The 26,563-nt window shown below is 41.8% G+C and overlaps 1 protein-coding gene across 1 annotated transcript in view; it reads right to left on the bottom strand.

Moving 5' to 3' along the window:
* The window catches only part of LOC138535037 (dimethylaniline monooxygenase [N-oxide-forming] 2-like), a 546,576-nt gene that overhangs the window by 189,316 nt on the left and 330,697 nt on the right, over positions 1 to 26,563 (bottom strand). The gene's annotated exons all lie outside the window — the stretch shown is intronic.

Below are 26,563 nucleotides of genomic sequence, written 5' to 3'. Positions count from 1 at the left end.
CTGCTGATCCGAATTTCACATTAAAACATACCATTTCAGTGTTTTGGGGAAATTAAACCAATTCCATTAATGATACACAACATACACACGTTAGCATACGTCGTCATTCATTTCATTTATATTAAAACTGTGTGGATTACATATTTTTTTAAAAATGCCAATAAAAAGTTAAAACCCATGCATCAAACTAAAAAATAAAATATTACATTTAAATGAAGGCAATTTCTAAAAGACTTCTGTTCAGTCTTGCTCAATAAAAGGAAAAAACATCCAAGCGGAATATATGACCTGCAATCCAACAATGAAGCACAATGGACCTCATTATAAGTTTAACGGTCCTGGAACTACGGTACCGGTAAACTTGCCGGTACCGTAGTTCCCGGGCCAGCAAACCACGAGTTCTGTGGGTGGGCTCCCTCCCGCCCGCCTGGTGCTACCTGGTGGGTGGAACGGCACCCACTCGCAGCCCATGTCGGATGCCCCGGCACCGTTATAAACGGTGCCGGGGCATCCAACCTCCCCATTCCCATTGAGCACATATGGGGAGCATTTTTTTCCAGTACCCAGGAATGGCCGATTACCGGGTCTGGCGAAGCCGTAATGACCTGGTAATTGGGGCGCTGACATTTTTTTTTATTACAGACACGCTACCGCCAGGGTCATAATGACCCCCAATGCCGCTTAAACATGCCTGATCCCCTATTTTCTGAAGGAGGGAAATAGGAATGTCTTTCTTATGATGGCATCATTTTAATGAAACAACAGGAAATGGGGTTAGTCTTCCACCCTTGACAAGTTCACTTACTGTGATTACATTCATTTTTACCCCATCGTCTGGGGTGGTGGTGGTAGTGAAGAGGAATGTGGGGAGTGGTGAGTGAAGTTTGATTTGAAGTACTTACCATGAGAAAATTACCACAAGCAAGGAATTTGTTTTTGTTGAATTAAGACAGAACCATCACTTAGCACAGTGAGTCTCTAGGCATACCCACACACATTACCTTTTATTTTGCTCCATTTAATCTGAGGTCTCTCTCATTCATATATTCTTCTAAATCCGTGTATGCCATGATGCATATACCCCCCCCTTCTTGGAATGTCAGTGTCAATTCACTTACATTCACTAATAATGAGTTGATGTATAAATTGAAAAGGGCGGGGGGCACTGTTAGGCAGAATTGTATGCAGTACCCTTTGGGTACAGCACACACAATTAAGACTACAAGTGCAAGTACAAATTCACCTTTGGTACAAGCCTGTACTACACAGTAAAGTGGTAGCGATGGCCGAGCAGCCAGACTTATCTCAAGAGCAAATGAGCAGTATCAATAGTTACACAAAGGACAGAAATTACTATGATTCAGACAAACACTGACTCAAGGTTTCTGAGGAAAAAAATATACATTTATTTACACATCAGTTGTATAACATCTCACTAAAGCAGTTGAAAAATCACACTCTTAATACACCTGGACAAGCTAAACTCAAAATGAAGTATGAGCAAAGTGGCACTCCAGTAATTTAAAAAGGGAGTGAAAGACAAAGTTAGGTAACAATTGAGCAGCACCAACAGGTAAGTAAGCAGGGCAATCTAGAAAGAGGAACTACAGTGATGGAATCAAATCAAAAAGGCTTAGGGCCAAAGTCAATAGGACAAAAGTCTTTTGCTCAAGATCACATAGTTCAGGGTAGTTTGCGGTTAAGTCTTTGCCAATGGTTCCGGACGAAGTTGGTCGGCAGAAAAGTTAGTTTAAAGAGTAGAGAAGGACAAGCCCTCGGATTGGCGAAAGGTTTCACCCACTTTCACCGCGGCTGGACGAAACGAACAACCGGATTTGCACAGTACCTTTAAATGGAGAAGAAGCTGTAGCTGAAGCGGACGTTCCTGGCAGTTCCTGCAGGCTCACGGTTCCTGAAGCGACTGTCGGACTGACATGAAGTAGGAAGACTGGAGGGTCCTGCACTTCCCAGGGAAGAAACCAGCAGCAGAGCAAAGCAACAAATAAAAGTGCGCTCCTTAAAACCCAAGCAGGGTCCGACCTTCCTGGCTATCCGATTCACTGTAGCTCTGTACAGCAAATTCGACCAGAGGAGGGAGTCCTGGCTTGCAGTTTGGGCGAACTGGTTGGTCCTACCAGCTCAGTGGAAGAAGATTCCTGGTGGATCTTCTCTGTTGTTTGAGCTTGAAGATTCGGACCTGCAGCAGGGCTTCACCGGGCGGTTCAGTCATTGTAGGGGTCCTCTTCTGTCAGCTCCTTGTCGGTTCTTTCGTTCCAGTGGCGACTCTGCCTTTCCAATCCCAGAGACATGTTTTTTATGCAGTTTTCCCCCATTCATACAGCCTGGCTGTCAATCCTGGCTGGGACAGTCACCTAGCCAATCAAACATGAGTGTGACTTGGGTTACCAAGGGAACACATGTCAGGGGTCCTAAAACCCCTCCCTCACATCCTGCCTACCCAGAATTTTAGGCACCTAAGGAGGGCTTCTGTGGGGAAGCCCACGAAATGACGGTGAACAAAGGAACCAAACCGGATTTGGCGTGCAGAGTAAAACAAGAGAATGACATTTTCTAAAAGAAATGGCAAATAAACCCAGCCGGAACCGTATCAAAACCTACATGGTCTAGCGGGTTTAAGTTCAAGGCTACCAAGGTAGCCTAAAACAATACCAAGGTAATTAAGATAACCGCAGTAGGAAAAGTCGGGTAGTGACCACTGCCACCAGCCAAGTCTTGATGAAAAGGGAGCGAAACAATGCTCCAAGAGAAACAGACAAAAAGGGATAAGTATTAACCCTTTCCAGTACTCCAAGTAAATTAGGGTGTACTGGATCTGTGGATTTTTAAAGACTAATAAAGTTAATGGCAACCTTAAATGTTCTGGGAGACAGTCCCAGAAAATGAAGTCTGAGTTGGGAGGTCTAAAAGACAACCCTGTGTCACGGCACTGAAGTTGCTGTGTAACACACAATAAAAAGATGATGCCTATGGAGTAGGTGAGGCTCCACAGTCTATGAACACAAGAAAATGTTAAACACACACAGCAAAAAACATGTAAGAGTGGGGAAAAAGGGCTCACACTTTTACCAGGTGAAAAAAAAAATCCTAGAAATCCAGCAAAGCTGCTGAGGGACTCAGTAGGTAAGGGAAATTAGCCATTCTTGAGAATTCTCCCTAACAGGCACTGCACATCATCACTACCTTGCTCCCTTTTAGATGGACATTTTGAGATAAGCCCCCTCTCCCCCGCGGCCATACCGTACTCTAGCAAAAAAGCTCCATTGTTTTGACCGATAATGAGGTAGGCATTCTCAAGTCTCACCAAGTACCCCACAGCTTGGTCCAATGAATGCAATTGAATGTGGAATCAAGGTCCATTAAACCCAATAAATCCCTGAGTGGAACTGTGCATGAACTTAATGTTATACTCTCTGGCCCAATCCATTATTCTGTTGTGCAAAACCCTTCTAACCCATTTTGCTGATGAATTGAGGAGCGAAATGGCAGGATAACAGTTCAGATCCTTTCTATCTCCCTCCTTGAAAAAAGGGTTGATAATTGCCTCCTTTGAGCTGGGTGGAGATGCACAGAAACGAGCGTAGCATTAAATGCTACAATGAAGATTGCAGACTTAATCTTGGCTTCATGTGTAAACAGTTTGTTCGAAACTGCATCTAGACCAGCAGCCTTCCCATTTGCTTGGGTGGGCAAAGCATCCTAGGGTAAGTACACAATGCATTCTTCCAAACGAAGTGAGACCACTGCAGACATTCAGACCTTTTGTAGGTACCAGCCAGAACTCTTTTGGATTGTTTGATACAGCGTCCTATTCCAACATGGAGATCCTTCCAGTTGCATTTCTCTTTTCCCCTCCTTAATAGAGCTTTTAAAGTTATATCGGACCCACACTATATGCAACGTATCACTTGCCAGTTTTCTAACGAGTCCAAAAGAATATGTGTTGCCCAACCACAGTTGTGGTTAAACCAAGCCGCTTTTCTTTCTCGATGGCCAGTATTTCCCTATATACAGTGAAAAGGCTAGATGCTGACAACAATTTATCTCCCAATGCAGATAATATTATTTTGCCTGAAGTTGTCACATTTAAAACAAGTACTATGGCCCTCAAGGTGTGTGAAATACTTTAATTTAATACCTTGCGAATAGAGAACTGTTTGCTTGACAATTTTGAGGGCCAGCTTCCTAATTGATTGCCATCAATACGCATGGTTAGGATCAATGGGTAATGATCACTCATGACCCAGAACATAGTGCTTCTTTGTCAGATAGTCTTCCACGTTTGATTTCAAAATCTTTCACCTGTGACCTCTACCAAAAAACTGTTGATAGTCGATCTTGACCTCGTATTGCAAAAAGTGAATATCCCCATTATATCTAAGAGGAATCTTCCATGTAATGAGTGCATGCCTAGTTCTAGCAAGCTAGAACAAAAGGTTCTGTCCACATAATTAGAGTTCTTGTCTGTCATGATTGGGCGTGGGATGCTGCAGGCTAGGTGTTCCTCTTTGTTTAACTGGTGTTCGATTGAGCAGTCCCTAAGTTTTATGTTAACCCCCCACCCCCCACCATGCCCACAAGATGTGCACTTTTATTAGAACAAGATTGAATTTACTCGCTAGATCTCATGGCATATACAAGGCAGATCAAGGGTTCTCCCTGACCTGGGCCATGATGAGAATCATAAAAATGCCTTGCTTGCCTTCAGTCCCCTATCTCTGTGGTTATTTCCACTGACAAAAGTGTTGGGGTAGAAAGGGAGGTGTCCACGACTTTACACTTTTGGTTTTGCCGTGTATATATTGCTCGACCTCAACCATTTCTAAACCTTTTGTTTATTGTGCTTGGGTGGCGAATACATTGAAATTAAACTATGGTATTGATGTCATTTCCTACGTCTCCTGAAACATAGCATTATCACGCTGGCTAATAAAATTCACAAAGTCCGGATCCTTTAGTGTCTTTCCTAAATCAGCAGCATTCCATGACAACACTTTCAGGATAGTGTCTGGGGCAGGTTCTCTTGCTAGGCCTGCACAAGGGGTGTGTTCTTCGTGAACCCGTATATCCTCTCCTTGGCTCCTTTTGATGGAATGTAAGCTTTGGAATTTCTCAAAACTGCCTCCAATGATGCTTGGTTTAAATCTAGAAGTTGCTCATTGATAAGTCCAGCCCCGCTTTCTTTGGAAACAGTCTTGAGCAAGCCCATGGGCCTAATGCCATAGCAAGTATGTCTTTTCAGGGGTGTACCAGTCATAGTGCAGGTGGGAAAAGTTGTTCAAACAGATTTCTATCCGTGCCTCGGCTATGATATTATTTTTTTTGCTCCAAACAAGATTGTGTATGTGGCGGGTGACAAAGGAAACTCTTACGCTGCACCCTCCACCATACTTACAAACTGATATTATTCTTAAAAGCTGCAGTGCCTTGTCAGATATCCACAAATACCAACATTATTGGTTAAGACCTTTGTCTGAATGAGTCTATAGGTGTTCTTATTACCATGAAAACAATCTTTAAATGTACAGATGAGAATGCATCTTCTCCATCAATGTAGTGGGCCTTGTACGCCTATATTGGCTTGCCCTTAAGGCACAGATGCCTCAGCCACTGATACTAAATGGATAAGGCTTTATTTAAATTGGCTCAGATACTCTTCGTGCTGAGACTAGTCCATCGAGAGACCTCTGATGCCAGTGGTTGTACAAATGCTGTACAATCATCAGGTCTAGGTTTATTTTTTTAACAGGACACAGTTAATTGTGTTCCATCTCCTTCTTGTCCAACTTTATCCTCTGTCATAGGCCCCAATTTTAGCAGCGATTGTGTAGGATGTTCAGCCATAGTGGAGTTGCCCGTGCATTCGTTCCTTCCAGGCAGACATCCAGCCTTGTTTTCTAATAGCACTACATTTCTTAATTGACCTCCTGGAGGTTCAGACTTGTGCTGTAAGAGGAGGTCCCTCTGAATGGTGTTACTTTGGAAGTGCAACATATTTTGTCTTTCCTGTACCTCTGAGCCCTTTGCCGTTGCTAGAGCATCTGCCCATACAACCGGTCCTGGATCTCTTTCTCCATTAGATGCTCCAATGTCCAGACTTTATAAACTGTCTGAACTATTTGGGATTGCCAGCCCTTCCCTAATGCACTTTGTTTACATGTTCTTACTGACAATCCCTTCATGCCCTGAAGGAACGTCAGTTTGTTCCTTTTCACTTGAACAACCAACATGCTTGAAGGGACTGGATGTTATGGGGGATGCTGACATACTGGCCGAGAGGTTATCTAGTCTTAATTCAAAGCTCTCCAAGCCGTCGGCCATAGATAAGTCCCTGTCCCTCCATTGCCTGCTCTTCAATTACAGAGCCTTCCAATAAAGTTTGATCAACCATTGGATCTGTTTTTTTGCTATATGCAGACTCATTAAGTGGCTCTATATCCTAGGTGATGTCAATATCCGAGCTATCATTGGGATCATCCAGAATGGAAAATGCTAGTGAGACTGGCAATTACACTGATGGTAACTGCCTCGTTCAATCCTCTAAGCAGCTCCCTGCCAACCCGCCAACCCAAATGGTGGAGTATTAACTTTCAGAACCTTTTCTAGTGCGAATTCAGCAGACGTTTGAGCTGGTGGCTGCAGAAGGACACAGGATAATGCCTCATAGTTAGAGGTTGAACCATTAACTAGGCCTCATAGTTAGAGGGTGAACCATTAACCATTAACTAGGCCTCCTGTTGGATCTTCTATATGACAAATATCAGTGCCAGCAATGTTGTTTTTGTTTACTCTAGGAGGTTTCTTATTACTGTTACTTCTAAGCACCCATCGTAGCAATGAGCACTCTGTGCCTCTTGCACTGCTTCTCTGTGCAACTCCATTTGCACTATTTTCTCTAGGGTGATTCTCTTCTTACTGAGGCCTTGATGCCCCTTAGGACATTTCTTCTGGAATTTCTGGGTTTTGTACAATCTTGGAGTGTTGAGGGCACCTTTCCCAGCGCAGGGGGGTTGGGAGGGAGTACTGATGCAAATTGATAACTGAACAGCTGTTCAGATGTGGGTATATAGATAGTAAGTATGTGAGAACGCAGGAAGGCAAGGACCACAGATGACCCTTTAATAGCTGTATATATGCAAACATATATGAGCTAAGTTCAATTAAGCTATGTTTCAGCTGTGATCACGACACTTCAGTGTTAATGCCATGTTGTGCCGTCATCATTACTGGGCCTGCAGCAAGCTGCTGCACTTAGATGTAATGTACATTAAATGTATGGTGTCTACAGCATGTGAAATGATGTGTGCAATATGTCATTAAAACATAGGAAGGACTCTTGGTTTTCTAGCTAATCCTTCAATCGTGAACTCCTATGGTGGTTATACTTACAGGGAAAAGCAACTGCCCTATAAATAAGATAAATAAATACAATACTTAAAATAAATTGTACATTTTGAAAGTCCTTTTCGGATCATCTCTTACAATACTCGTGGGCACCGGTCCTTTCTCCAAAATGTTAAGGCATTGGAAAACTGAAGAATGCACATGTATTTTTACTCCAAGAAACTTGGTTGACTGCTCCTTTTCGCTCGATGGCTATACGTTATGCTTCTCCCTCTTGCCGATACCAAAAGTAGGCCACCCCAAGGGGGTCTTTGTAACTGGGCAAGGAATCCTTTGCACTTGAAGAAAATGATAGCCACCAAAACGAATAGCAATGTGTTGTGCACTGAACTGATTAACCCTGCATTTGGCAGAGGCCCAATCCTGGTTCTTCCTCTCTATGACCCTCTGTTCTTCTTTAACTTCTTGTCTGACTGCTATTTTGCGTGATACTATCAGACCTTGGCACTTGCACTACCCAAAGGGAGGGATTGTTGTAACTGGAAATTTTAATGTAGATTGTCGTGACTATTCTGGTGCTCTTAAATTGGGGCCTAGGGTACGGGGGGCTCCCAGAGGTGAAAGATGGTGTGGGGCTCTAGCTGAATTTGAGTTGTCCACGGTTCTGCCAAACAAAGAGGATGAAATGTCCACCTGGTCAAATGGAATTTCTAATAGCTTTATTGATTTCATTTTTTGAATCCTGCTATTAAGAAACTCTCAATAGTTCCGATTAACATGAGTGATCATGCTATTGTTTAATTTGTATGCTTGATTACTAAACCTCTGGCTAAGGAAAATCTAACCTTTAACCTGACTGTTAACACCCAGGGTAACCATTTGAGATTGTCAGTGGCCAATACATCTTAGTTAAACAATGCTCTTGCCACCTTGGAAAATTCGGGGAGGGACCCACTGATCGAATGTGAATGGGATCTAGAGATTTTTGTAAGGCTCTACAGTCCATCTGCTCGTAGTCTTACACACATTAATGGCCTTGTGAATGGGAGAGGGCATCTTTTTGACGTTGGTGTGACCAAGAAACAAAGGGAACTGAACGTGGCACTACGAAGAGAAATCAAAATATGAATAAACTTACCAAGAGGACCAACTGTTCCAAACTGAGATCCCATTATAAATCTTGGCTTTGCAGTTATCGATCTAGTGAAGCCTGTGCAGGCTGGAAATATGTGAATCAGCTTATTAGGACCGGGGACTCTGGTAAGTTCTGGCATATGATTCGAACCTGTGGTGCTGGATTGGCCACAATTGATATTTGCTGTCTCCGAAGAAGGCTGGGCCAGCAATGTTGGCTCATTATTTTCGGATAAAGATGTATTGCCTATAATCATTGGTTATGAAACGATGGTGGGTTCCCTGGTATGGCAGCATATACATAGGGCTAACCTGGTTAAGACCTTAATGCAGGTCAAATCTTCTAGAGAGGTTGGCCCGGATGGTTTATCCAATATGACAATGAAGAGTGATCCCCGTCTTTGGGCTCATATCCTGAAACAACTGTTTGTCCAAATTTGTGAGACTGGTAGATTTCCAAGGTCTTGGCAACAGTCTATTCTTATTCCCGTCCAAAAAAAGGGCCCTCGGCAGGTGCCGGGAAACTATAAACTGTTGGCTATGTTAGACAGCAGTCTGAAGATTTTCTCGTCCTGCTTTTGGAGTTCTTAACAGAGTGGGTGGATACAAAGGGACTCAGCCGGGTTTCAGAAAGAAGTGTAGCTCAGGGGCAAAGCACTCGCCTTGGAAGAAATATGATGCAGAGCAACACAGGTTCGATCTCTGGGTCCACGCTTAGAAACCTATATATGACCAATTATATATATATCCAAATATATATATGTATATATATATATATATATATATACATCCCACTCGATTTGGGCTCTTGGGCTCTGTAGACTTTGATTTCGGACACACTGCTTTCCCCGGAGTCTACTCTATAAGTATGCTTTGTAGATTATAGTTCTGCTTTCAATAGTGTTAATCGAAGCAGACTTTGGGAAAAAGCTGCCCCAGTGGGATATCAACCCTTCTATCCTTTATTTCCTTAAGCTTTTGTACAGTGACACTTATGTCAGTGTCCGCTTATCCAAAAAGGGAGACTTAACCGACACTCTACCTACTAATCAAGGCTTAAAACAGGGATGTGTTTTTGCTCCCATACTTTATAACCTATATGTCTCGGATTTTGCCCCTAGCTTGACAATGGTAAATAATGCCCTGCCTCAGTTTGGTAATGCCTCTATTAGTTCCCCAGTATATACAGACAATACTGTGATCTTGGATCGCACACCAAATGGCCTGCAACGATCACTGGATGTGTTGGGGCAGTATACTAGGGGGAATGGGCTCCAGATATATGCCCAAAAAACTAAAATCATGTCCATTGGAAAAAAAGCTCATGGACAGCCCTCCATCTCATGGAGGCTCTGTGACCTTCCTATTGAGCAGGTTAATGAATATAAATTCTTGGGTATTTATATTAGGAACACCTTGGCCCTCATTACGGCCATGGCGCTCCCGTAATGAAGGGTGCCGGTACGGGACTGGCACCCTTCATTAAGGGATGCCCTATTCCGAGGTTCCCTTGCGGGACCCGGTAAGGACGCCTGGTAAAACCAGGCGTCCTTAGCAGGTGCTGCGAGGGGACCAGGGAGCTAATAACTAGCCCGTTATTAACGGGCCCGTTATTAGCTCCCTCCCCATTCCCATTGAGCCCTATGGGGGCTAAAACGGGAATGGGGATGTTTTTTCCAATGAGGACTTACCGTGTCCTCCATGGTTGGAATAGCCTGGTAAGTCCTCATTGGAGGAACCTGGTACTGGAACCCAGTATGGAGGCAGCCATGCCCTTATTAAGGCATGGCTGCCTCCATACTCGTAATGAGGCCCCTTGTCTTTCACTTACCTGTCTGAAAGAGTCTTGCTGAAGGCTTGGAAAAAATGGTTCACCCTTTGGCGGGTCATTGACAAACATAAGGGGGGGTCGATTGAGGCTAAAGTGCAGGCCTATAAGCTTTCTGTAATACCAGTTATATTGTATGGCCTGGAAATATATCCAGAAAGTGCTGTGTATTGATTAACAATGTTGGAAGCAAGAATCCTGCAGTCCTTACTGGGCCTTCTGTGACGGTCCCAGTCCAGGCAATTAGACTCGAATTGGGTCTCCAATCTTTAATCTCGCTTTGGAAGGTGTCCGTCTGTCGATTCTGGGCCAGTATAAGATTTGTAACATATCGGAGCCCCTCTTTGATTGGACAGATTATTGCCCAATGCACAGAGATGTACGCGTATTGTATGGTTCAGAGATATGGAGTCTGTTGCCCTCCAACACTTCGCTGAGACTGGCGTGAGTGTACTCCCTGAGTCAGAGCTAGACTTCCATCTGTGTGGGTATGTCAAGAAAACTGGGCTATGTGATAGAATACAATCTATAGCACACTTGGCTGGCACATGGAAATACTTAAGTTATTCTCAGCAGGGTGACTTTGCGGAATTCCTGCGTAAGTACCTGACTACTCCCCATTACCCTGTACTCACACGCTTCATTCTTTTTTTAAGTTTGGAGATTTTACCAGTCTTGATAAATACTGGCGCTTGGAGGGGAATACCTAGAGATGAACGTTTATGCAGGTTGTGCAATTTCCATTTAGAAACCTCACATCACATTCTCACAGATTACACATCTTTGACCCATACTTATCAAAAGGCTTATACCAATTTTATCAATTACCAATCTGATCAAAGTTGGAGACAATTTTTTGTGGCCAAGTCGTTGTTGGTCATGGCTGCGGCACTCCACATATAGTTGCTGGTAAAACCGAGACTCAACCCTTAGTCTGGGTGATCCTCGGCTGAGAATACCATTTTTTTAATTTTGTTATTTTTTAAAATGTTTGTTGGTTTAAAACAAAATAAGCAAGCCATCAATCGGCTTTACAAATTAAATTAAATTAACCATTTACATGTCATTGCATCTCTCTTCACATCATTAAAAAGAAGATAATTATCTTAAAAAGATGTCCAAAAGTGTAATATTTTGCGATTTTGCCAAAAGGAGGATTAACCATTAACCATCACAATTTCATTTAGATTAAGTCAGCACATTTGATAATCTCCCACCTTAGAATAGATTCGTTTTCAGATTTTAGTTTTTGTAGAATTGCCTCAATAAACTTAAGCATTTCAAGAAAGAGGCTAGTGCTTTCTCCATTAGCATCCATTGCCACCAGGATTCATCAAGATCCATAGAAACCACCATTTGCATTTTCTTTAGATGGAGTGAACGTAAAACTATTACGTTTGGACAAACAACCACCCAGTGCGACAATGTTTCAATCTGATCTTCTTTTTTTACAGAACTGACAGGTTGCTTCATTTTGCAAAATCTGTTTCCTTTCCAAGGCAGTCTCATTAGTGGGTAGAATATTAAGTCTTACTCGTAGGAGTAAGTCTCGATAAATGGGAGATGGAAATCTTTTTAAATATAGTATCAAGTTATTTAATCCTTTCTTGTCTGTTTCTCGCGATGGTCTTCTGGGATCTTGATTTCTCAACCACAGAGTTTCAATCCAGTCTTGTTCAATACGTTTTATTTAAATTTTCGTAGGATTAAAGAGTAGGTCTTCTTCGCTTAAATTTCACTGTTTCATTATTAACGCAATCTTGGACCACCAGTGTTGGATGATGGCATCATTACATCTCTCTGGGAAGCAGAAGATTTCTAGAGGAGAATTTATTTCTGCCAACCTAGTTTTTCTGTATAGCGAGATAGATTTCCATAACACCATACTCTCTAGTGATTGCAATTTAAGTTCTTCGTGAATTACTGCTATCTTAAGGGCATTGGGTAAACGTAAGCATGTTCGCCAAAAAAGGCCTTCCAAGAGTGGCCAGATTTCCCATGGTAGGTGAAGCATTCCTTTGGCACCATATGTCAATATGGCAGCAACATTTTGATGGTAAAATGTCACCAGAGGTATCAGGGAGAATCTTCCATAGGATTTTGGATCCTTGGGAAGCTAGACGTTTCACTTTTAGTCAAAGCACCTGATAATGAGCACTCTCATTGTTGTTTTATTGATCAACACACCAAGATATAAAATGGTGTCCATAACTTCTAGTTGCACACCATTTGCCTACCAGCTTAATTTCGTAGAGTTTGGAATTAGACCAGATGACATTTGTATAATTCTTTATTTCCGAACATTTAGAATCATATAATTAAGTTCCAGGTATTTTTTAAAACAATCTAATCGTCTTTGCAGGCCTATGGTGGTAAGATCAATGAAGACTATATCATCAGCATAAAGTATCCAAGCAATTGCTTTGCTATCTATTTTTGATGGAAATGCTCGAACCTCAACTTGAGGAATTCCTAGATCAGATATATATATATATATATAGGCTAAAAAGGAATACGGCAAGGGCGCATCCTTGTTTCAACCCTCGCTGTGTCGGTATTTGCTTTGAGAGTGTGCCTGCATTCGAGAGTCTGATCTGTACTAAAGTATTAGAGTAAAGAGCACGGTTTCCTTCGATTAGGTCTCTTGGACAGTGCCACTTGGTTAGTTTCAGCCAAAATTTAATATGATTTACACAATCAAACGCTTTTTCTAGATCTAAGAAATCCATATATATTTTTGCCTTATTTTCTAAGGCTGTTTCTTTCAGAATGCCTAGCGTAAAGATGTTTAATGATGTTCCAATCCCTTTAGTGAATCCTGTTTGTTGTTGATTAAGGATTCCTGCATTCTTTACCCATTTGGATAGATCTCTCAAAAGTATTGTGGCAAACAACTTTCCCATAGAGTCCAACAATGCTATAGGACGATAGTTATGCAGATTTTTTCCTGTCCCCTTTTTATGAATTGAAACAATTATGGCTTTGCACCAGGCTGTTGGAATCTGCTTTGATCTTAAAACTTGATTAAGATTAGCATTACGATTCTACTCCATGCCTCTGGATTTTTTTTGAGGAATTGGTTAGATATCTCATCGGGGCCACCTGCTCTCGAGGAGCTAAGTTTCTTGATTCTGTCTTCGACGTCAGCTACGTCAATTTCGATGTTCCACTTACGCATAAATGTTACCGGTTCCTTGGGAAGAGTATCTTGAGGTGCTGAGAATAGGTTTGTATAATGATCACACCAAGACTTCTCACTAATGTTTTGCGAGCATTTTATCGGATCAAAATGAGCCACCATTACTTAGCAATTCCGAGAGATCACGTGTACTTTTCTGGGCTAACGCCTTTAACATAAACTCGGCTTCTGATTGGAGACGTTGTGATCATGTAGCAATTAGCCAATTTTATATGTCTGTTTCTTCAGTCGGATTAGTTCTTTCCACCTGGTCTCTTTACACTTTTTTATTCTTCAAATGTCAGCTCGCAATTTTTTCTTTGCATTGTAAACTTTTAAGTCAAAGTGATTTTGATGGTGGCCCTTATATTGTTTACAAGGTTTAGAGAAGTCTTTTATGATTCAAGTGTAATCGACCAGATTAAACTCATCACTTGGGCATTGTTTAAGAATATGCCCTATCTTTGCTCTTTCTCTTTTACCCATTCTCAGTCTATTTTGTCCCCAAGAAACTTCTACTGAACCCATGGTTTCACAACGATGTTTATTTCCTTCAAGGTTAAAGGCTATTGCGATTAGATCATGATTGCTTATACATTGTGGTTTGACTTCCAGAAGGTGGACTCTCCTTTTTAGATTTCTTGATACAAAGAAGTCATCCAAACAATATCTCGTATCTCCTCTACCCCAGGTGACCTGGCCAGGGATATCACCCATTATAACATCATTAAGCATATGTAAGTCTTTTACATCCAATTGTTGATGCCACTTACGAGCATTCCCAGTTGGATCATTCTCTTTTTTTGGAAAGCCCTTATTGTCTAATAAGTGCATATTAAAATCGTCACAGATAATCACTAGAGCATCATTCAAGCCTATGGTAACTTGATCTATATCATCACATAGTGATTGGAGGAAATTACTTTCATCTCTTTGGTTAGCTCTCCAATAGTCATTCAACAATATGACTTTTTCCAGAGCATTTTGAATTCGTCTTTGAAGATGTAAAATCTGAATATAAGGGTTTGGAATTCTGTGATGTATTACTTGGTAGACAGAGTCTGTTTTTATCAGAGTTCAGAGACCAGAGAAGGGTAGCCCCATCTCGCCCTTGCCGGCTGGATTTAGCAAGGCTTTGTATCTATTGCATGCCGGGGCAGATCTTAACCAAGTTTCTTGCATGCATATCACCTCATATTTTAATAGGTCCGGTTTCTTGCCCGAAAATAGAGATTTAAAACCTCTTGTGTTCCAACTTGCTACCCATGTCCATGAGGGTGGAACGACATTAATAGTCTATTGGAGTTTTCGATCGGCTAGGGCTACAGCAAGCCAATTCCATTGGTTGTCATTGGAGATTGAATTCCTTACAGATTTACCTTCATTATTTCTCACGATAAAGTGAATTTTTCGTAGATCTTGTTTTTCCATGAAGATCTGGTTTCTTGGATTACCCGATGGAAAACGGATCTTGGCCATTAGTTTATCATCATGATCTGGGCGAAGATTTAACATTTTTAAAATTTTTGGTTTGGCGATTTCCAAGATTGTTTTTTTGATTGATGAACAAGTCCCTTACTTTTGGGATTATGAATCCGTGGATACTCATGTCGATTAATTTGCGAGTGAACTCTACTCTTGAATTCACAAGATTCTCTAAGTGAATTGTATCTTTGTTCACATCTTGGCCTCTGTACAATAGACTGACAAAAAGTCTTGAAGGGCATTACCCAGTCGTGAAAGATTCTCGGTCTGCTCTAGCATTCGCTTCTTGATTTGCCAAGAATTCAAGTGTATAATTACTTCGTCCATCAATTTCTCCAAGACAATTTCTACTATCTTTAGATCATCAGTAGATATAAATCTTAGACTAGGTAAGTGGTTGAAAAGCTTTATCACTGTTAGCCTGTTCAAAATTGGGACTTTTCTTTTATCAATACATTCCAGATTTATTTTTTGATCTTCTTTGTTTTGATCTTTGCCGGTAAGCCGAGACCTTATGTTCGTATTCAGGCACTTCAAGGGGGCTTTTGATTTTTTTGTGTCGATAATTTTTCCCTCTTTTCCTCCATTGTAAAGAATACTACAGGCATTGTAAATTTTTCAGCACAAGGCTTATCAGTGGAGGATTTAAGGTTTGCTTCCTTTTTTTTGGGAATCTTGTGATATTTTGGCAGCAAGGTTTTCAATTTCAGCCCATTCGGATTCAGAGAGGTCGTTCCAATGTGCATCTTATGCTTCATGCTCTATGCACTCTACTAGATCACTAAGAGCAGATGAATCATCCAGATCATCTATCGTTACCTCATTTCTAGATGGGCCAATAGGAAACATGGTTATTTTGCTCTTGGGGATCAATGAAGTTTTGACCACCAGCACTAATTCTTTCTGTGCTTTCTTGGCAGGTTGGTCATCTATGAGTTTAAGTGGGATGTGTAGATTTCTTAGGAATGCGGGAGAGCCTGTCTCTTTACGTTTTCTTTTTCAGAGGTGGCTGTTTTTTCTTTTTCTTTTGGTCTTTATTTAAAGACTTTTTGATCATCAAGCCTTGATCGGGTCTACCTTTGGCCAGGTCTTTGTCTGTAAAAATTGAGAATATATTATTGTCAGCATTTTTTACTTGAGCTGGAATTGTTAGATCAATGATAATTACTGGAGGCAGGAGGTCATCTGAAGGTAACAATGGTTCTACAGCTTGTTGTGGTAGAGCATTGAATGTATACATTTTTCACATGGCACGCATCCAGCGACAATCCTCTAATATTGCTTCCATTAGCATGGAATTATCATTGGATTCTCTCCTCGTTAAGTCAGACAACCGGTTTTGCCACATTAATGACATTTCAGCTTCTTTGTCCAAATGGGTCTCAACTCAGGTTACAAAGGACTCCAGGGTTGGTAATTTGGTTTGAAGCATGGGCATCAAAGTGGACTGGTCTCTCATGGATTCATGTAATGCTTCATATAGCTTTAGAAAAGGCGACAACGAGAGGGAAATAGAGGCTACCATGATTCTCTAAAGGTCAACTCTCTCCAGGTTCATAGACGTTGGGTTTGGCTTTGCTTGATCTGATTCCCAATTAGCATCTACTAGACTTGGATTGGACAGACTACTCGAATCAGATGAATTTAGGTGATTTTGAGAGATAGAATTCCTCGCGTCTTGTCTCGTCTCTGATGTTTTATAGGGAGGTGATGACATAACGTTTTCCCTATCTGGACATTTATCATCCATGAGTTGCGGGTGGACAGCTTTTGCATCAGTAATCAATTCTGATTCATTAGCTGAGCCAAATGATAGATGTCAGTCCATTGACATATTACATTCAAGCTCAGTCAGCTTGAGTTGAATTGTGGCCAAGCTCTTTCGCTTTTGAGTGGACATTTTTTCAGCAAGAATTGACAGATCTTTAACCGATTGTGCAGCAAGATCTGAATTGTTCATCGTTTTGGCAGAATCCATAAGGCTGAAGTCAATTTCAGTAGTTGGATTGGCTAGGGGGTCCAGTTCCAACTTTGAAGATGTCCTATTTCCTTTCGGCGTATAAGTAGGATTGTCATTTGAAATGGACCGAATGGAAAAAGTTCCATGATACACCACTTGTTCAGAATCCACAGGCATTATAAAAAACTTCATCCAGCTCACCGTCGTTGATTTGTAGACGCTAAAGTTGCAGCAGTATCAATTGTGAGATTTCGTTGTAGAGAATTAATTTTGGCTATTGCATCCCCTTCTTTTAACGACACACAATATCTCGCTTGATTTCCAAGAGTCTGCATTTTGTAGCTATTTAGTAATTTCATTTGCGTTTACTGGCTTAAAGGCAGTTTCAGCGTTCAATGCTCTTGTTAGCCTTGAGTTGGGTGTTAAATTTGTATCCATATCTAGATGTGCGCCAGCGTTAGCATCTATAGTGAGTTGAGTATTAATCACTTTTTTTACCTGGCGAGTCTTCATTGCCACTAGGTCCCGAAGAAAATATCAAAAAACAAACGTGCAACAATGTGCTCAGAAAATCAAGGGCTAAATGGACTCCTTCACAGCAACAGAGATCAAAGGGCAAAGCCCTGCAGTCTCTCCGTCACTGTAACAGCTCTGGGGAATACAGTAGACACAAAGCTCGGTAGACCGTTCAGCGCGGTTCTTATACTGCAGTAGTGTGAGTAAAGTTACTTACAGTTGATTTCCCGTCCGTGTGCACCTTCCGCCAGAGTCAGGATGATGCGATTTTCAAAAGGCGAACAGAAAGCCAGGCAAGCCAGCAGGCGGCAGACTGTTAAATTGCTAAATTGACGGCTGGACCAACACTCACGCCACGCTACACCTGCCAACTGTCACTTGACTCTCTTCGCTCCGCTTCGGTTGAGTTGGAGTTTTTGAGTCAGTGGCAGTAAGTTGGTAGGAGGGGCTCGCAGAGTTCCCAGCATGCACAGGAGAATTAAAGTGAACCACACTCCTTTGAAGCAACGTTTCCAGCATTGTCAGCAAGGTGTAATATTCCATTTGAAACAGGTCACAGTGCTCAGTATTTGTATGTTGTGGAGGAAAATGTGCAATAAGGTGCTTCTATTTTTGGTATTAATCAATTTGACTAAAATGAAATATGTTATTTATTCGATTGTTAGAATGTGTGTAATTTGGTCATTTATTGCGATTTAATTGTGATTTTTACACTTAAGAAGTGTCTTGATGTTTTTACATCTTGTTTTTATCGTGTGAAATGTTGTTTCAACCATATGCACGTAAATAAAATAAAATAACTGTCTCTATCAACTGGTGGTGAACAGTACATGGGTTATGATGGGTTGTGGTGGTTGTCAGTGCTGCTCAACACAGGCCAATGCTTATGTCAATGCCATCTTCCCATTCCCAAATCTTTAAATTAAAGTGTTGAACCATCAGGACTGGAAAGATCAGATTTGTAATACAAAGTGTATGTTCTATTAGTCTTCTCTAGTGGCAAGGACGTGTATGCTTGTACTTTTTGCATAGACTTGATTAAAGATCAGCAGTTAAGGGTTAAAGGTCCTACGGTTTTGCCAATGCACGTGAAGTAGTTAAATTGCCAAGCAATCAGACATATGTCCGTGGCAGTGTTGCAATCTGTTTTTGTTCCCCTGGGCTGTTCATCCATGAATCTATTCTCTGATTTTCTTAGCTCTGGCTAGAGAGAGCTTTAGCTCAATGTCAGATCTCTAGAATATACATATCAGAGAAGAGTCTTGGTGTCAGCCAGTAGCTCCATGATGTAGAACAAGTGCGTTTTGCTGGAAGCAATGTTGCAGCGGTAGCCATTCAGGTGAAGAGCTAACCAAGTTGGAGGAGAGATTTGTGAATGACACTTTTAATCGCATGTTCTGTTTCACTAATGCTTGGTATATTCATGCGCTTTTCACTCTTGCACTGCATTAGATTGTTAGTGTTATTTTGGTGTTTGTTTAGGTCTGCTCTGCACAGCAGGACACAAGTAACCTACATTTCTGAAGCTTGACCTGTTGGTTTTGCCAATGCCGATAGTACTGCTTCTTGGGTGGACCTTATGAGATGTGGCACGTGGAACGCAATGGATACTGTACACATTTCTATTTTCTCTGCTATTTGAATTGCATGAAAGTTTATCTGCAATCTAAACAATAGGCTCCTACTGCGTTTAGTGTTACCTTGCAAAGAGACAAGATTGTAGCTGTCTTTGTCAATTAAAAGATATGGTGAAAGCAACCCTTTGCAATGGAGGGTTTTCTCCTGTGCGCGGGTTACAACAAGATATGGGCAGCAGGAGAAAGCAGCCCCCCTCCAGATTGGTTCACTCACGGCAGAGCGAGACATGGGGCACGTGTCCCTTTTTCTGCCCGGTTTCCCTATTGCCTGACTTATTTGTTAGGTCCTACACCAGCATAGAAGCATGGTTTCACATCCCAGGCAGCCTTTCCAATCCGGCCGTCAATGGGTCAGTATGCAGGTGGTAAGAGTAGCAAGGTGGGACGGTGGAGGTGGCTACTGCACGAGGACTGCATGCACACTGCACTCTTCTCCCAAATCCAGGCTTGCAGATCCCTCTGCCTGCGACACGTGAAGCAATACCAAAGCAACGCACACATCAGTCCCCACAAGAAACAACACAACGATGGCTGAATCACCGCAGAAACACACTAAGAGGCATACAGAGGAACACAACTTACTGGAGGCCCGAACTCACCTTGAAAGTGGGTTTTGAATTATTGCTCCACGCCCTTTACTTTTACGGAGAAATGAAAGTGTAGAGGCAGGGCTACACGGCTACCACGCAACCTTAAGTAGGGGAAGAACACTGGCTCTGCCGATGAGTTCACTGCCCTTCTTGCAGTCCTTTCTTGCGACGGAGAGGACAAGGAACAGCTCAAAGGAAATGACCATCTATTAAAGTAGAAGCAAGCCGCCCACTGAAAGTGAAGGAGGAAGGTTGATAAACCTTGATTGCCTTTACTCTAAGTGGCAGCCAGGGATGCTCACTTTTAGGAAGCCGAAATCCATCCCATACACAATAATACTGCTTTACTAACATCAAGAAGATGCACCCTCTCCTCCTCTGGAGGAAAAGGAGATTGAATGCAAGCTGTGAAGGCAATCCCATGATTAATCTGAATATTACCAGGTCTTTGGAAACAAAAGAAGGTCCTGTCCACGAAAAGGCAAACGAAATATGGGAGCAGTAGAAGGGCTAAGGTGGGAGGGACCAAACTAGCACTTTCTAAGTTAGAAAATGCATACTACCCCTTTATGAAGGAACTTCATATACACAGAGAGATCTCACAGGGTGAGAACTGCTTTCACTTGAGGGCAGGCTAATTCAAAATTGTAGTATGGTCATGTGCCATACCGCACAATCTCAGAAACATCCCACATGCTTCACAAAAGGCACTCATTGCAGCCCCCTTTCAAAAGGTTCCTGTTCTGGAGGGGTGTAAGACATGGCCTTAAATAAATCCTGGAGAGATGCCCAATGTCTAACAGGAGTCTGTAGCGTTAAAGAACTGGAGCTTTCTGCACACCAATAGCTCTATTTCCAGTTACACTTAATACTGGAGCTCCGTGTTCCCAACAGCCAAACCGAGCGGAAAATCTGCCTTAATTCTCCTGTTGGAGAGACGAGGACTCAAATGGTTAAGGGACCACAGGGAGGATCCATTAATGTTCTGCTGTCATGAAAATCAGTAGCAGGACCACCATCAGCATCAGAGCCCCTTATTCCCTCATTTTCAAGCAACACTATGTAGATGTGCGGGTGTCTGTGTGTGTGTGTGAGAGAGAGAGAGGGAGGAAGATTCTGGGAAGAAGTGAAAACCCAGCTTAAGGTTACCTCCTGCCATGTTCTTTGTTCCTTAATGCTTTAAGCATACACATAAGAAAAAAACTCACTGTGCTCATGATCAGCATTTCTCTAAAACGCCAGTGAGTTTACGAAGCAGGTTAAATATCCAATCAGCCATATCCAATCACCCACATTTATAAATCCAGAAATGCCTGTGTTTTCCCCGGTGGGCCTTTCAGTTGGACATCTATCAAATGGACAAATGGATTTGATTGTATTCAGTTGCACAAATTGGAGTTTGCGGCAAGTGGCCTACAGATCATGGCCAGGAGAAACACACTCAGATAAAAAAAATACGAACCGAAACCAATTGACAACATTCCCCACCAATAAAAGATTGAAAGAAGAAATATGGACATTAGGAAGCAAGGCCATCTCTACTCTATTTCCAACCACATATCTGAGGATCAGGACCGCTAGTTTAAGGGGGCGTTTTTTAGGTACTTTGAAACTACCTGTGGAATGTATATTGAAAAAACAATTTAGATATATATATATATATATATATATATATGTTTTCCCACTCTAGATAGGACAATCATAGAAAAGTTAAACATTTAAAATGTGGAACTGACTTCACAAATGTTTTTCCTGAATTAAAAATGCATGTGTTGATGGACTGTTCGGCCAAAATGTCATCCTGAATGATACCATCGCCTGAGATAGATCTGGCTTCTTGCAGGCAGACATTTAGTCGAAGAGTGGTTGCACATCTCCCTATATATAGCACTGTAAACACTGAGTTAAATAGCTCATTAGTCTGGCTTACTTTCCTGCTATGAATGGCCTAGCTCGGTTGCAATAATTAGTATGATTTGTTAAGTTTGCAACCCGTTTTGGTCGTACAATGACAGGCATCAGCTAGGTCAATGCAGCGTTCGTTTGTTTTTTAGTAGTATACACCAAACTACTGACAAGGGACACATTGGCGCATAAAATAGTCCCGGGTATCAACAAAAAGTGACCCGCATTCATGTATCTATATCCATGACTTTTAATGACAAACTGACACAAAAATACTTTTATTGAATTAACTTGGAGAATTATGCAGAGGTGGTTCAATGCATATTTTTGGAAAGTCTAAATAACTTCTTCAGCAGACTGCCCAGAGCGAAATGAGTAGCACAGAAACACGCTGGGCAGTTCATTAGTATTTGCGGAAAAGGGGAGGGTTCTCAGTTTAACCTTTATTGGATGAAGGAAAGGTATGCATTGCATGCAGACAAACAGTACATTTTGGGCATCAATTGCTGGGATAATTCTTTATAAATGGGTTTAAAACGACCACCTTTACAGTCTACTAAATCAATAAAATGGCCCACAAGGGTCCAGAAAGCTGCCCAGTACTCACCTGTAGGGCCAGCCCTTCGAGAACTGCTTTAGTAGTCTACTGGCCACTCTCGTTTAGAGTAAAAAAGGCATCTTTCTCTGAAAAGATGTTTAATGGTCGGGAAAGGTTTTCCAGTAAATGTTGACTAGGCACACAGACTTTTATTATTATTATTCTTATGGTATTTATTGAGCGTGGACCTAGCTTCGAGAAGCAACAGAGCCCTTTGCAGAGGTATACACAGTACAGATGCATAACGCAGCACTTTTCAGAGGTAACAACAGAACAGATTTACAGCGGGGTGTAGGATACACAGGGGCACAGATGAGGGGTACAGCTGTACCGGTTAGCTGGGAGGAGAGGGGCCGGGGGCGCCTAGTGAGTCAGGTGGTGCGAGGGGCGATGTGATGGCCTAGTTATTGAGGCATAGAGATTCCTTGGAGAGGTGGGACTTCATTTCCCTTCAGCTTTTGCAGACGTTTTACATTTACTTTCACAGACAACAAATGTGCTTTCGATGAAGTCGAAGCTGTCTCTCAAGACCAATGTTATTTTGGAACTCTAAATACTAAACTGTCACTGCATCGTGATAGCAGGCGAAACAAAAGATAATTTCTTACAAATAAAAGTGTTATTCAGTAATTATGTAAATGCAAAAAAGTCATTTGATAATGAAAAGAGAGAATAAACAAAATATAAGCTAACTTTGTATGTGTGCACCACACAACTTTACTGCTGTAACAAGACCAAGAATGCTCAGCCTGGCAGGGACCACACTTGCTGGCATGCGTGGTGGCCCTGCTGTCCAGCATTGTACCATAGTTATTTAAGCAGTGGACCCTCCCCCCATTACAGTAAGTGCGTTTTTAGTGGATATTTTCTCTTGTGTATATCCAACAAAATAAAAATGGAAGTACGTGAAGGTTATTATAACTATGAACTCCTGGAAACATTACATTCAGAGTTGGCGTCTACAGCTGGTAAACATTGGCATAGACAAAGGCAGACAAAATGTGGGAGGAGTTGCTTAATGACCTGCAGGCTGTAGGCATAATTAGTGCACACATTTCATCCGTGTACTACTTTCAACAGAGCCACTGATCTCAATAGGGATGGTAAAAAAGCAACAATGTAAATGGGACCGCAGTGTGCAGCTTAGGTGTGACCTGGGGCTGATGTGAGACACTGATGAGAATCCTACAAACCAAAGAAAGGAGTTGAGATTTAGCATAACGTTGCATAGTATGGCAGTGTGGTGTAGTGTAGGGACTAACAATGAACCCGATTAATTATTAATCCACTAACCATTAACCTCAACAGACTAAACTATTAGTAATTAGAAGGTCAAATGCGGGTCTCCTGACAAATGCTGATGCATAAAAAGTCTTGCTAAAAGAAAAGATACATTCTTGTGGTGGGAGGGAATGCACGAAGAGGCACATAAGTGTGTTCGCCTCGCTGAGCCAATTGTGAATATATTTCTCATGTTATCATTTGTCCAGAAAAGATAAATGGCAAATAAGGATGAATATCCTGAAAAATATAGAATGTTTTCTCTCCACTGTAAAATGTGAAATTACATGTATTTATCGTTTTGCTTCTTTTTCCTATGATTGCAAAATCCACATCTAATTGGTACATGACGTTACTCTTTTACATGCAGACGTTCTATGCTGTACTAAGAATTTCCAACTGGATTTTGATAAGCCGTATTTGGACTCTGTCCTATTTTTAACAAATTCGGATAAAAGCCAAAGAGTGCTGTTACAAAAACCGTGTGTGTGCATGGCCTGTCATTGTGTGGGTTTATTCTTTCACAATAAGACATTTTAGTGTGCCCAGTACTGCAGTAGGTCTGGAATTGTAGCAAGAGGTCCCAAATAAAAGAACATAACAGCAAGCTAATTCCCCATACATTAGCAAACGAAAATTAGGAAAATATATTGTGGCAACTTATTGCAAGTTGCTGCATGTAACGGAAGTGACCTAGAGATATAAAAAAGTCCTCACACGTCCTTCAGGTTTTCTGGGGGTGATTAAAAGGCAAGGCTTTTTGCTTCCTCTCCTATACCATTTTTTATAGCGATTGCATTTGGGGGCCATGGGTGATTAATGGATGTTTTATTAATGTATAGATGCAGAGTTGCTGCTCTTAGCAGACTGTGATGCTGTAGTTTGTGCTGTGGGAAGATACTGAGGTGTCTGGTGATTAAAGGATGCTGTATTAATGATATAGATGCAGAGTTGCTGCTGTTAGCAGAGTTGTGGGGCTGCCGTTTGTTCCGTGGGTAGATGCTGGGGTTTCCGGTGATTAATGGATGCTGTATTAATGATATAGATGCAGAGTTGCTGCTGTTAGCAGAGTTGTGGTGCTGCCGTTTGTTCCGTGGGTAGATGCTGGGGTTTCCGGTGATTAATGGATGCTGTATTAATGATATAGATGCAGAGTTGCTGCTGTTAGCAGAGTTGTGGTGCTGCCGTTTGTTCCGTGGGTAGATGCTGGGGTGTCTGGTGATAAATGGATTCTGTATTAATGTATAGATGCACAGTTGCTGCTCTTAGCAGACTTGTGATGCTGTAGGTTGTGCTGTGGGGAGAAACTGAGATGTCTGGTGATTAAAGGATGCTGTATTAATGATATAGATGCAAAGTTGCTGCTGTTAGCATGGCTGTGATGCTGTAGGTTGTGCTATGAATAGGTGTTGGTGGGTCAGGTGATTAACGGATGCTGTAATAATGTATAGATGCAGAATCCCTGCTGTTTGCAGAGTTGTGGTGCTGTTGCTAGACATTGGTGGGTCTGGTGATTAATGGATGCTGTATTAATTATATAGATACAGAGTTGCTGCTGTTAGCAGAGTTGTGATGCTGTTGTTTGTGCTGTGAGTAGATGATGCTGCTCCTGGTGATTAATGGATGCTATTTAATGATATCCCCCATCAATTTGCTCTTGTTTACCCCACGCATTCATCTATACACATCCAATCCTTGGTGCTGGCACTTCTGTCAGCTGGCTTGGCAACCCCAGTTCTCTCCTTTGTAACATGGAGAATTGCTTACAAACTAACCTGGTGAAAGCCTCCACATAACTAAGGCCCATCACGCAACCACACACCAACCATATTTAGCACCAGGTATTGTCTTCTCTAGATACTGCCATCACGTTGTACCACCAAATTAATTTACATAGAAACTTACCTGATTTGATAGAAGAGCCTCGTGCTGCAGGGTGGTACAACAGCATCGTTAGACCACCAAATTAATTTACATTGAAACTTACCTGATTTGATAGAAGAGCCTCGTGCTGCAGGGTGGTACAACAGCATCGTTAGACCACCAAATTAATTTACATTGAAACTTACCTGATTTGATAGAACAGCCATGCGCTGCTCCACCGCCTTATGTGATGTACTGCAACCATAACCTTAAGCTATATGATGTACTACAAGCACAACCCTAAGCTATGTGATATACTGTAACCTCCTGCCTTTTGAGATGTACTGCAACTGAATCCGTAACCTTAAGCAATGTGATGTACTGCAACCGTAATCTTAAGCTATGAGATCTACTGCAACAGTAACCTCCTGCCTTATCTAATGTACTGCAACCATAACCTTAAGCAAAGTGATGTGCTGCAACCTAACCTTTAGCTGCATGATATACTGCAACCGTGCCCTTAAGCTATTTCAATATATAGGAGACAAAAAAACGAATAGCACATCACACTCAAAGATGACACAAACATTCACCGGCAACACACCCAGTCAAGAACTGGTAGCACTGCACGTGCACTCACAGAAGTCATACAGAAAAAGACAACTAACGAAAACAAACCACTCAAAAGCACAATAAATCACACCACACAACACATTGCTCCTGGTGCATACTGCATGCGACAAAGACGAGTATAAAGATATCACGAGCAGAAACCACTGTCAACATGGAGGGATGGCCTTCAGCTTTCAACAGAGAAAACCCAACCAGTCAAAAATGTGTGTAAAGAAGGGGCAACCGTCATCGTGAATGTGAGAATGGGCACTGTGTAATTCTGGGATGCTGCTTCATTGGCATTGCAGGCCCACTCCATGGCTCGTCTTCCTGAGTGAGACTTGTGATGTGGCCTGCGCAAAAGGAAAACATGTTGACTTTGCAGCTTCAGGTCGTAACGCTATCAGTTTAAACAACATGCACAAGACGGAAGATGTGCAAAGATGAGTAATAGATCTCAGGAGGTTGGCAACAGTGCTTATTTCGTTGCCCCATACATTTGCAAGAAAACACTGCAAGAATGTGTGGACTTTTATCAGCAAATTATTTACTCGTTCAAAAAATGTTGCCTTTTTTTCGTGGCACTGGATACCAAAAAACTTGTTATTAAATAA

The sequence above is a fragment of the Ambystoma mexicanum genome, chromosome 1q (assembly GCF_040938575.1).
Source record: "Ambystoma mexicanum isolate Mex_15411 chromosome 1q, UKY_AmexF1_1, whole genome shotgun sequence".
Lineage (NCBI taxonomy): Eukaryota > Metazoa > Chordata > Amphibia > Caudata > Ambystomatidae > Ambystoma > Ambystoma mexicanum.
The sequence above is the reverse complement of the archived record's forward strand: the minus strand, read 5'-3'. Positions and strand labels throughout refer to the sequence as shown.